We start from the raw sequence: 14,166 nt of genomic DNA, 5'->3' as shown, positions 1-14,166 counted from the left end.
AAATTTGGATTGAACATCAGATACAAATCAACACCACATATGCCATCATCCAGCCAGTTTCTGTTCATTTGCCACAAAGATATCATGAGAGACGTTGCCAAGGGCTTTGATGAAATTCAGACATTTGCAGTATTACCACCAGTCTCCAAAGCTTATCAAAACAGGAAGTGGGCGTGTCGGGCCCAGATCTTTCCTTGTGATTGCAGACTATCTCATGGTGATCACGTCTTCATTTTCTAAAAGCTTACACACCACTTTTTGACTAATTCATAATAGAATTTTGCTTAAGATGGTTATTACATTTATTTACCCTGAACTGTCTGCAGAAGTTTCTTTCTTTTATGAAAATTAGAAGTGTTAGCTCATTTTCAGTTCTTCCACTATTCTGTGTGATTTTCAAAAATAATTATGTCAATGGTTAAGTGATGTTCTGCAAGTTTTTTAAGGTCATATATCTAAGACAAGAAATAAGAATTTAGAGTTGCTACTTGCTTTTTATAGCCTCCTCATTATCTTGGCCTCTGTTTTCTTCTTACTAATGTTCAGCACATCCTATTCCCACCCTCCTCCATGGGATTCAGGCTTGACTGGGAGAAGCACTAACCAAGTAGCTGCTGCCAGAGGATGGGACCAAAAAGCTGAAGCGAAGGCTTGATTGTCTGATTTAGATGAGAGCAGTGAAGGACAGTGAGATGAGGGCAAGCTAATTAATGTCCATCAGGAAAGACAGAACTAATGCATAGCAAATAGAAGGTCAAAGTTGGGGTTCAAAAGCAAGCCAGGACTGGACTTCCCTGGCAGTCCAGTGGTTAGGATTCGGCACTTTCACTGCCGTGGGCCCCAGTTCAATCCCTGGTCGGGGAACTAAGATCCCACAAACCGCACAGCACGGTCCCCCTCAAAAAAGCAAGCCAGGACCAGGAAAGAATGGTGTAAGGCTATTCTGTCAAATTCAGTGGCCACTAATCACGTGGGCTCCTGAGCACTTGAAATGTGGCTAGCACCACTGAGGAACTGAATTGTTAATTTCAGTTTCGTTTAAACTAATTTATTTTGAAATTTAATAATTGAACCAATGTAAAAATTTTTTCATTAAATACAACTCCATTGTTCTGAGAAGATTACATTGCACCTTAACCATCGAATCATGTAAATGTTACTGTAATGTTGTAGTGTGCACGGTGGGCCTGTGTCTTTTCTAGCATTACACATAAACACATCACCAATCTAGTTGGTGTCAACAAAATGATTTAAATGTTTTTTCCTACACATTGATGTAACATTGTAACACAATTATTTGGATGTTTATACAGAAAGCACCAGTTACAGTGATACCTATGTAAATTGTAATTGGTAATCAAATGGAAATACTTATTACTTCAATTAAAACATAGTTATATTATTGTTCTAATTTAAAAATTAAGTATGGACAAAATTTTAAGTTTAAAACTAGGGCATACTAGTGATGTAGAATCAAATGGAGATGCAGAAGCCAGTCCTACAACTAGAGCAATAAAGGAAAAAAAAAGACTAGGGGAAGATGTGTCCCAAATTTCACAAGTCATGGCAATTGCAGCTTTTTGTGGCCAAGCAAAATGAAAAAGTGGTTTGCTTGATGTATAAGTGTTCTTTAAGATAATAAAGCAGACAATATTAGAGACATTATCAGAAAATACATGGTGTATTTGATAAGTTTCCCCTCAACAGTCAAAAAGATTTGAAAAGAATAGACTAAATTAGTTGCCAGAAGTCAGAAATGAATATCCAACAGCAATTTAAAAAATCATGTCTAACAGGGTTTGAGCTTGTAACTTTAGCTAGATAATAAATGACTTAGATTCTTGCACAAAAGAGAAAATCATTTTTAGATGGAAACATGGTAAAAGAAATTACTATTTCATTTATGGAAATATTATAAAATTATTAGGAAAAGAGTAAAAATCATATTTCATAAAAAATAAACTATCTTCAATGAAGTCACCGAACAATTGCCCATGGAATACAAGCCCTTCTTAAGAATATCAAAGATCGATTGATTCAGAACTGGAAAGACTGCAAGTACTTTTCTTTAACACATTCCAAGTGCTTAGGATGTCATGCCTAATTAATACTTTGGTTATGTTTAGTCTCAGAGGACTTCCAAACTTATGAAGAAGTGTTGTCAACTCATAGACTAAAAAGCAAAATTTGTGGCATAGATATATTTGAAATTTTTATGACTGTCAAAGAAGAATTTCAGCTAAATATGAAAAAAATTTGTTTATATCATGATGGAGGTGCTTCAGCTCTTATGTCAAAAATCTGGATTTATAGGAATTTAAAAATAAGAGACTGATGTTTCCCTTATTGCTTTCTTCCACAAAATGATACATATTGAAAATATTTGTGCTCAGTTTTCTGAATCAGACTCATGGAAAGTGTCACGGATACAGTTATTAAAATTGTTCCATATATACATGCCAATGCTATGAATCAGCACCAGTTTATGGCACTGTTGAAAGAAGTAGAAGACCCTGAATTTAATGATCTTGTGTTATTTACCAATGCTCATTGGTTGAGTTGTAAAAGAATTTTACCAAGATTTACTATGCTGTTAACCCCAATTCAAGATTTTCTTGAAACAAAAGAATATTTGCCACATTTTCAATAATGGCAGACAAAACTTGGCAGTTATGATTTACGTTTTCTCAGTCATATCACGCTGCATGTGAACAGGCAAAACTTGAAGCTCCAAGGAATAGAACAGCTTATTTGTAATCTAGATCTATAGATATAAGAATTAATGTTGATTTTGAAATTTTTCATAATACTAGTTAATAATGATTTTACACATTTTTCTAATATGAATTAATAGGCAGAATATTTTAATTATAACCAAGAGTGTTATATAAATTGTCTGAAAAAAAATCCAAAAAAATTTGAAGAACATTTTGTTTGCTAATGATAAATTTAGAGTTTCTTTGCTTCCTCCCACTCCAACTTTATTGAGATATAATTGACGTATAACATTGTGTAAGTTTAAGGTGTACAATGTGAGGATTATGCAATGATTAGCACAATAAGGTTAGTTAACACATCTATCACTTGACATAATTACCTTTTTTTTTCTTTTTGAGGAGGTGGTGTTGAGAACATTTAAGATCTAGTCTCTTAGCAACTTGCAAGTATACAATACAGTATTGTTAATGATAGTCACCACACTGTACATCAGATCCTCAGAACTTGTTCATTTTATAAGTGGAAGTTTTTACACTTTGACCAACAGAGTTGCTTTCAATTTACGCAATACCCCCTTTGAATTTGAAGTTAACACTGAATTGTCTTGTTAGTGAACTTACTAACCTTTGACATAGTTTTGAAATTGATATGCTTTTAAGGATGTCAAACCTTAGAGTTTGTTTTATTGCATGATGTTTGTGTAAGAAAAATTATTGAAAACTGTAAGACATCATCAATCAGCTAATTATTAACTGTACACTTAAACTAGGTGGACATATAATCTAAAATTTAAAAACTAGTTTCAAAAAGTAGACAAAAATTTAAGATCATGATCTTTTCAATATGGCTTATATTTGTAGTTTCATATTGTTAAAAAGTGCTTCAAATGTACAGCTGGAAAGTTGCTCTGTATACTGTAAATATTGCTGGGGGTAATATCAGATTGTAAACTGTAAAAACTAATTATTTTTATGGAATGATAAAGTTAACATTGTGATAACCAGTTTTCAATTCTCACTCGAACTGTTGATATAATTTTAATAATCTAAATAATCTGTTTTATAACCAACAACATTCTACTGAATTCAAGTTATGAATGTTGCATGATCATATCTCTGAGTGGGCCTGAATGGTGAGACCTGGAACCGATTCAGGTTGGTGTTAATGACCTGTACCTGCAGAGGACGTGTTCTCGGTAACCTAGTCTTTTGAGCACACTGCACATGAGAACTTAAAGGTTGGCATTCAGCTCTTTCCTGTTGTCTGACCGTGTAAACCAAACATCGCTCGTAACCTCTCTTCACTGATGGCTTCAGGTCTGTTGATCTTATTCCCAAGAATCGGTATAGACACATTAGAAATGGTTTCAACTGTCATTAGTGAATCAAGTTCTTCTTTTGATTCTAACAGCCTTTTATGATCTGCACAATCCACCAGAAGTGTAATGCCATTGATAGCAGGAAGGTAGTTTTTCCACACTCTTTGAGCTTGAACATGTTCACCCAGATCAAAAGTTGCAAAGGTCATGCCAGTAATCGTTAGTTCTTTTGAAAGGGGAGGTAACGTTGGGACATGTGTCCAAGTCTGTCATCTTTTAGCATATATAGCAATGTTGTTTTTCCCACATTATCCAATCCAAGAAATACCAATTTGCCAGTTCTCTTATATAATCCTAAAAACTGTAGCATTCTGCTGAAACCACTGTATAGCCAACCAAATATGAAGGACCTATCCATACCTTAGAGTCTGCAACTGAAGACAATGCTATTCCTTGCTTGGCATTGGCCCTACAGCCTCTGAGACTGAACTGCAAATTGTGATGATTGCTTGATGTGCTTTTGCTTCAAAGTCAAATCAATTCCTCTTGGAAAAGATGAACAAGTTTTGTCAATGTGGATGCAAATATTAAAAGAAAAGAACTTTTCATTTTCAATTTAGTTATTTGAAAAATTTTAAGTATGTTTGGAACAACTTGGGTATGTGATACTACTTTCTCAACTTTGAATTTTTAAAAATCTTAAAATTAAAAAAAATTTTAAAATCAACTCAAGTATTTTGATGTAAATTTACATCTGAATTGAGATGTGCTCTATGTGTAAAATACATATGGACATTGAAAATGTAGTACAAAAACAGTAAAATATTTTTATATTGACTCCATGTTGAAATGTTAATATTCTGGATATATTGAGTTACATAAAATAAGTGACAATTTCACTGCTTTTCACTTTTTAAAAAGTGAAAAATTTTAAATTACATATATGGCTCACATTATGTTTCCACTGGACAGCATGAGTCTAAGGCTCTTATCATGAACAGTGTAGGAGTGTCAAGAACTCACCTTTTCATACATACATGGGGATGTGAAGCTACTTCAAAGGACTAGAAGCAGAGTAGACAATTTTACACCTTTCCAGGTCTGTTGGATTGTCAGCTCAAAAGTGGGGTGCAGTACTGTGCTGGCACGTGTTTAACAATTGGTTCTCTGGGGTAAAAAAATCCCTGTTTTTTACAATTATCTACTTTCCATGGTATAAATACTCCCACCATGGCCCATTTCAAGCTACCAAGTGGACATCGCTGGGAGTTTGGAAGAAATACTGATAATTGGCTCTTGCCAGCAGGTAGCAGCCAGCTTCAGTACACCACTAGCTGGGACTATCTATTATTCTTCATCGTTTCTGCAGTATCTCACATAGAGATCAACAAAGAGTAAGCCCATTTTAAGTATTTGTTGAATGAACAAATGCTTCTGCTAGCTACAAATCTCCTGTTGTTTCAGTTTTCCCCTGATCTTTTAACTTTTCTGAAATGTACATTCCTAAAGTTGAGGGTAGACGTATGACTACAATAAGCATTCTCTTATTGAATGTGTTGTGCTGTCCAGATCTCCCTTAGCTCTGAGTCATTCATTATCCCGGTTGTTGGGAGTATTATGTGCTGATGTTGTTCAGCTGAAACTCTCCGAAGGAATTCTACGGCTCTGAAAGAAGCTGCCTCCCCCATGGTTTCCCAGGCAGCTCTCTGCATCTAATGACTTGTTAATGTGGGAGTCCAGCTCTGGCCCCTTCAGTTAGAGACATTTTTGAAGAACCATCCAAGTTTGAAAGTTTCCTGTGAGACCTGCTGCGACCTCTGTTGCAACTATATTATGACTCAATTTATACCTCTGCTCAGCCCTGCTTCTTTCATTCCTTTGTGCGGGTGGTCTCTGAAAGCACTGCCCCATACCCCACCTGCACACCATCTCCAACTCAGGGTCTGTTTGTCAGAGAATGCAACCTACAACAGTCGTAACAAAAAACATCAAAGACAACTTTGCTCCTTTCACTCAGGGTCAGTGTGATTTTTAGTCAACCAGTTCTGCCATGTTGGTTACAATGAGGGCCAGATCTTACCACTTCCTCTGTCTTATAGAGATGAAATTTACAAGCAAGGTAAGTTAAGAAGTTCTATTTGAGAAGATTCCTAAGAATTTTCATTGTGGATGAATTTAAAAGCATGAGTTAGCAGTGGGGGGGGGGACCTTCAAGATGGCAGAGGAGTAAGACATGGAGATCACCTTCCTCCCCACAAGTACATCAAAAATACATCTACATGTGGAGCAACTCCTACAGAACACCTACTGAATGCTGGCAGAAGACCTCAGACTTCCCAAAAGGCAAGAAACTCCCCACATACCTGGGTAGGGCAAAAGAAAAAGAAAAACAGAGACAAAAGAATAGGGACGGGACCTGCACCTCTGGGAGGGAGCTGTGAAGGAGGAAAAGTTTCCACACCCTAGGAAGCCTCTTCACTGGCAGAGATGGTGAGTGGGCGGGGGGAAGCTTTGGAGCCACGGAGGAGAGCTCAGCGACAGGGGTGCAGAGAGCAAAACGGAGAGATTCCCACACAGAGGTTAGGTGCCGACCAGCACTCACCAGCCTGAGAGGCTTGTCTGCTCACCTGCCAGGGTAGGTGCGGGCTGGGAGCTGAGGCTCGGGCTTCAGAGTTCAGATCCCAGGGAGAGGACTGGGGTTGGCTGCATGAACACAGCCTGAGGGGGGCTAGTGTGCCACAGCTAGCTGGGAGGTAGTCCGGGGAAAAGTCTGGAACTGTCTAAGAGGCAAGAGACCATTGTTTTGGGGTGCACAAGGAGAGGGGATTCCCTCCCTGTGTGCCCACAGAAGGCAGAACACCACCTAAGCAAGCTCCAGAGACGGGCGTGAGCCGCGGCTGTCAGCTCGGAACCCAGAGACAAGCATGAAATGCTAACGCTGCTGCTGCTGCCACCAAGAAGCCTGTGTGCAAGCACAGGTCGCTATCCACACCTCCCCTCCCGGGAGCCTGTGCAGCCCACCACTGCCAGGGTCCTGTGATCCAGGGACGACTTCGCTGGGAGAACACAAGGCATGCCTCAGGCTGTTGCAATGTCACGCTGGCCTCTGCCACTGCAGGCTCACCCCGCATTCCAATTATGACTACCGTACCCCTCCCTCCCCTGGCCTGAGTGAGCAAGAGTGCCCTAACCAGCCACTGCGTTAACTCCCTCCTTTCTGGGCGGGGAACAGATGCGTGAGGGCGACCTACATGCAGAGGTGGGGCCAAAACCAAAGCTGAACCACAGGACCTGTGTGAACAAAGAAAAGAAATGGAAATTTCTCCATGCAGCATCAGGAGCAGCAGATTAAATCCCCACAATCAACTTGATGAACCCTGCATCTGTGGAATACCTGAACAGAAAATGAATCATCCCAAAATTGAGGTGGTGGACTTTGGGAGCAAATGTAGACTTGGGGTTTGCTGTCTGTGACTGATTTGTTTCTGATTTTTCTGTTTATCTTAGTTTAGTTTTTAGTGCTTGTTATCATTGGTGGATTTGTTTATTGGTTTGGTTGCTCTCTTCTTTTTATTATTATTATTATTATTATTTAAATAATTTTTTTCCTTTCTTTTTTCTCCTTTTCCTTCTGAGCCGTGTGGCTGACAGGGGCTCGGCGCTCCAGCCTGCTGTCAGGCCTGACCCTCCAAGGTGGGAGAACGAGTTCAGGATATTGGACCACCAGAGACCTCCCAACCCCACATAATATCAATCGGCGAGAGCTCTACCAGAGATCTCTGTCTCAACACTAAGACCCAGCTCCACCTGACAGCCAGCAAGCTCCAGTGCTGGACGCCCCATGACAAACAACTAGCAAGACAGGAACACAACCCCACCCATTAGCACAGAGGCCGCCTAAAATCACACTAACTTCACAGACACCCCAAAACACACCACTGGACGTGGCCCTGCCCACCAGAAAGACAAGATGCAGCCCCACCCACCAGAAAACAGGCACCAGTCCCCTCTACCAGGAAGCCTACACAAGCCACTGCACCAACCTCACCCACTGGGGGCAGACACCAAAAACAATGGGAACTACGAACCTGCAGCTTGTGAAAGTAGACCCCAAACACAGTCAGTTAAACGACATGAGAAGACAGAGAAATATGCAGCAGATGAAGGAGCAAGTTTAAAACCCACAGATCAAACACATGAAGAGGATTTAGGCAGTCTACCTGAAAAAGAATTCAGAGTAATGATAGTAAACATCATCCAAAATCTTGGAAACAGAATGGAGAAAATACAAGAAACATTTAACATGGACCTAGAAGAACGAAAGAGCAAACAAACAATGATGAACAACACAATATATGAAATTAAAAATTTTCTAGAAGGAATCAATAGCAGAATAACTGAGGCAGAAGAACAGATAAGTGACCTGGAAGATAAAATAGTGGCAATAACTACCACAGAGCAGAATAAAGAAAAAAGAATGAAAAGAATTGAGGACAGTCTCAGAGACGTCTGGGACAACATTAAACCCACCAACATTTGAATTATAGGGGTCCCAGAAGAAGAAGAGAAAAAGAAAGGGACTGAGAAAATATTTGAAGAGATTAGAGTTGAAAACTTCCCTAATATGGGAAAGGTAATAGCTAATCAAGTCCAGGAAGCACAGAAAGTCCCATACAGGATAAATCCAAGGAGAAACACGAAAAGACACTTATTATTCAAAGTATCAAAAATTAAATACAAAGAAAAAATATTAAAAGCAGCAAGGGAAAAGCAACAAATAACATACAAGGGAATCCCCATATGATTAACTGTTGATCTTTCAGCAGAAACTGCAAGCCAGAAAGAAGGGGCAGTACATATTCAAAGTGATGAAAGGGGAAAAGCTACAACCAAGATTACTCTACCCAGCAAGGATCTCATTCAGATTTGATGGAGAAATTAAAACCTTTACAGATAAGCAAAAGTTAAGAAAATTCAGCACCACCAAACCAGCTTTACAACAAATCCTAAAGGAACTTCTCTAGGCAGGAAACACAAGAGAAGGAAAAGACCTACAAAAACAAACCCAAAACAATTAAGGAAGTGGTAATAGGAACATACATGTTGATAATTACCTTAAATGTAAATGGATTAAATTCTCCAACCAAAAGACACAGACTGGCTGAATGGATACAAAAACAAGATCCATATATATGCTGTCCACAAGAGACCCACTTCAGATCTAGGGACACATACACACTGAAAGTGAGGGGATGGAAAAAGATATTCCATGCAAATGGAGATCAAAAGAAAGCTGGAGTAGCAATTCTCATATCAGGCAAAATAGACTTTAATAAAGACTAAAAATAAAGAGACAAAGGAGGACACTACACAGTGATCAAGGGATCAATCCAAGAAGATATATCAATTGTAAATATTTATGCACCCAACATAGGAGCACCTCAATACATAAGGCAAAGGCTAACAGCCATAAAAGGGGAAATTGACAGGAACAAAATAATAGTAGGGGACTTTAACACCACACTTTTACCAATGGGTCAGATCATCCAAAATGAAAATAAATAAGGAAACACAGCTTTAAATGACACATTAGACAAGACAGACTTAATTGATATTTATAGGATGTTCCATCCAAAAACAACAGAATACACTTTCTTCTCAAGTGCTCATGGAACATTCTCCAGGATAGATCATATCTGGGTCACAAATCAAGCCTTGGTAAATTTAAGAAAATTGAAATCATATCAAGTATATTTTCTGACCACAACACTATGAGACTACATATAAATCACAGCAAAAAAACTGTAAAAAATACAAACACATAAAGCTAAACAATACGCTACTAAATAACCAAGAGACCACTGAAGAAATCAAAGAGGAAATCAAAAAATACTTAGAAACAAATGACACTGAAAACACAACCACCCAAAACGTATGGGATGTAGCAAAAGCAGTTCTAAGAGGGAAGTTTATAGCAATACAATCCTACCTCAGGAAACAAAAAAAATCTCAAATAAACATCATAACCATACAGCTAAAACAACTAGAGAAAGAAGAACAACAATTAAAAAAAAAACCCCAAAGTTAGCAGAAGGAAAGAAATCATAAAGGTTAGATCAGAAATAAATGAAAAAGAAATGAGGAAACGATAGCAAAGATCAATAAAACTAAAAGCTGGTACTTTGAGAAGATAAACAAAATTGATAAGCCATTAGCCAGACTCATCAAGAAAAAAAGGGAGAAGACTCAAATCAACAGAATTAGAAATGAAAAAGGAGAAGTAACAACTGACACTGCAGAAATACAAAGGATCATGAGACATTACTACAAGTAACTATATGCCAGTACAATGGACAACCTGGAGGAAATGGACAAATTCTTACAAAAGCACAACGTTCCAAGACTGAACCAGTAAGAAATAGAAAATATAAACAGACCAATCACAAGCACTGAAATTGAAACTGTGATTAAAAATCTTCCAACAAACAAAAGCCCAGGACCAGATGGCTTCACAGGCAAATTCTATCAAACATTTAGAGAAGAGCTAACACCTACTCTTCTCAAACTTTCTAAAATATAAGAGAGGGAGGAACACTCCCAAACTCATTCTACAAGGCCACTATCACCCTGACACCAAAACCAGACAAAGATGTCACAAAAAAAGGAAACTACAGGCCAATATCACTGATGAATATAGATGCAAAAGTCCTCAACAAATTACTAGCAAACAGAATTCAGCAGCACATTAAAAGGATTATACACCATGATCAAGTGGGGTTTATTCCAGGAATGCAAGGATTCTTCAGTATATGCAAATCAATCAATGTGATACACCATATAAACAAACTGAAGGATTAAAACCATATGATCTTCTTAATAGATGCAGAAAAAGATTTTGACAGAATTCAACACCTATTTATGATAAAAACTCTCCAGAAAGTAGGCATACAGGGAACCTACCTCAACATAATAAAGGCCATATATGACAAACCCACAGCCAGCATCATTCTCAATGGTGAAAAACTGAAAGCATTTCCTCTAAGATCAGGAACAAGACAAGGTTGCCCACTCTCACCACTATTATTCAAAATAGTTTTGGAAGTTTTAGCCACGGCAATCAGAGAAGCAAAAGAAATAAAAGGAATACATATCAGAAAAGAAGAAGTAAAACTGTCAATGTTTGCAGATGACATGATACTATATATAGAGAATCCTAAAGATGCTGCCAGAAAACTACTAGAGTTAATCAATTAATTTGGTAAAGTTGCAGGATACAAAATTAATGCACAGAAATCTCTTGCATTCCTATACACTAACGACAAAAAATCTGAATGAGGAATTAAGGAAACAATCCCATTCACCTTTGCACCAAAAAGATTAAAATATCTAGGAATAAACCTACCTAAGGAGACAAAAGACCTGTATGCAGAAAACTATAAGACACTGATGAAAGAAATTAAAGGCAATACAAACAGATGGAGAGATATACCATGTTCTAGGATTGTAAGAATCAGCACTGTGAAAATGACTATACTACTGAAAGCAATCTACAGATTCAATGCAATTCCTGTCAAACTACCAATGGCATTTTTCACAGAAATAGAAGAAAAAATTTTACAATTTGTATGGAAACACAAAAGACCCTGAATAGCCAAAGCAATCTTGAGATAGAGAAATGGAGCTGGAGGAATCAGGCTCCCTGGCTTCAGGCTATACTACAAAGCTACAGTAACAAGACAATATGGTACTGGCACAAAAACAGAAATATAGGTCAATGGAACAGGGTAGAAAGCCCAGAGATAAACCCACGCACCTATGGTCTCCTTATCTTTGATAAAGGAGGCAATAATATACAATGGAGAAAAGACATCCTCTTCAATAAGTGGTGCTGGGAAAACTGGACAGCTACATGTAAAAGAATGAAATTAGAACACTCCCTAACACCATACACAAAAATAAACTCAAAATGGATTAATGACCTAAATGTAAGGCCAGACACTATAAAACTCTTAGAGCAAAACATAGGCAGAACACTGTATGACATAAATCACAGCAAGATCCTTTTTGACCCACCTCCTAGAGAAATGGGACCTAATGAAACTTAAAAGCTTTTGCACACCAAAGGAAACCACAAACAAGACGAAAAGACAACCCTCAGAATGGGAGAAAATATTTGTAAACGAAGCAACTGACAAAGGATTAATCTCCAAAATATACAAGCAGCTCATGCAGCTCAATATTAAAAAAACAAACAACACAATCCAAAAATGGGCAGAAGACCTAAATAGACATTTCTCCAAAGAAGATACACAGATTGCTAACAAACACATGAAGGATGCTCAACATCACTAATCATTAGAGAAATGCAAATCAAAACCACAATAAGGTATTGCCTCACACTGGTGAGAATGGCCATAATCAAAAAATCTACAAACAATAAATGTTGGAGAGGGTGTGGAGAAAAGGGAACCCTCTTGCACTGTTGGTGGGAATGTAAATTGATACAGCCACTATGGAGGTTCCTTAAGAAACTAAAAATAGAACTACCATATGACCCAGCAATCCCACTACTGGGCATACACCCTGAGAAAACCATAATTCAAAAAGAGTCATGTGCCACAATGTTCATTGTAGCTCTATTTACAATAGCCAGGACATGGAAGCAACCTAAGTGTCTATTGACAGATGAATGGATAAAGAAGATGTGGCACATATATACAATGGAATATTACTCAGCCATTAAAAGAAACGAAACTGAGTTATTTGTAGTGAGGTGGATGGACCTAGAATCTGTCATACAGAGTGAAGTAAGTCAGAAAGAGTAAAGCAAATACCGTATGTTTACACATATATATGGCATCTTAAAAAAAAATGGTTCTGATGAACCTAGGGACAGGATAGGAATAAGGACGCAGATGTAGAGAATGGAGTTGAGGACACGGGGTTGGGGGAAGGGTAAGCTGGGACGAAGTGAGAGAGTGGCATTGACATATATACACCATCAAATGTAAAATAGATAGCTAGTGGGAAGCAGCCACATAGCACAGGGAGATCAGCTCGGTGCTTTGTGACCACCTAGAGGGGTGGGATAGGGAGGGTGGGAGGGAGACGCCAGAGGGAGGGGATATGGGGATATATGTATACGTATAGCTGATTCACTTTGTTATACTGCAGCAACTAACACACCATTGTAAAGCAGTTATACTCCAATAAAGATGTTAAAAAGAAAAATAAATAAATAAATAAAAGCATGAGTTTGCTGTCTGAATAGTTAGAATCCTCATAACTAATATGTCTTAAAATTTTTGATTTACTACTTGGAATGTTGTGATTTTTACTATGTCATTGTAGGAAATACCGACTTACTGCGATGATTGACCTCAGCCCCATTCAGCATTTTTGCACCTATCAGAACAACAGGAATAATTGCCCAACGTTGAAGCACTCCTAATCGTATAAGAGGCGGGCTATTTTCAAAACTCCTTTACTGATAAAACCTGACACCTCAAGTATTCTCAGTTTCTGAGCCAACATATTGTACTTTAATTTAATGCTTTTCATTTTATGAGAAAATGTTTCTCAATCTACCCAAAAAGCAAATTTATCTACTTTTTCCTTTCCAAATTCATGTTTTTTCAAGTATAAAAATAGAATAACATAAAGTCAGGTAGTTCTATTCAATTATTGAATAAAATTCTATAGACCATTTTAGAGAAGTCCATTGCATGAGTCAGAATTTTTTTTCTTTAACAATGCCTTTTGCCATATATTAGATTAAATTGTGTTTTCCTAATTTGATCTGCAGACTAAAACAAAAGCAAGTTATATGAAATGAAATAATAAGAATTTGCTTTATCTTGTAATTTCTGATCTTAATTAATCATAAATGAATATTACCTTCTAAACACTTAAAAATCATTTTGTCAACATATTTGCCAAACATCCAGAGGAGTAGTCTCTTATTTAAGGTTTTTTCCTATAGTACCTGATATGCAAATACAGTCTAGTAAAATATGTCAAAATGTTCTTCATAAACTCACTTTATCATCACAATAGCTCCACATCTAACATTTATTCTCATTGTCATAATATACTTCTAGAGAAATCAAAATTTTTATTGGTAGTTGTAA

The 14,166-nt window shown here is 37.6% G+C and overlaps 1 pseudogene; it reads right to left on the bottom strand.

Annotated features, from left to right (window-relative positions):
* Positions 1-3,868: 3,868 nt before the first annotated feature.
* Positions 3,869-4,454, bottom strand: LOC118899075 (annotated as a pseudogene).
* Between the last annotated feature and the right edge of the window lie 9,712 nt (positions 4,455-14,166).

This window comes from Balaenoptera musculus, chromosome 8 (genome assembly GCF_009873245.2).
Source record: "Balaenoptera musculus isolate JJ_BM4_2016_0621 chromosome 8, mBalMus1.pri.v3, whole genome shotgun sequence".
In the NCBI taxonomy this organism is placed as follows: domain Eukaryota; kingdom Metazoa; phylum Chordata; class Mammalia; order Artiodactyla; family Balaenopteridae; genus Balaenoptera; species Balaenoptera musculus.
The sequence above is the reverse complement of the archived record's forward strand: the minus strand, read 5'-3'. Positions and strand labels throughout refer to the sequence as shown.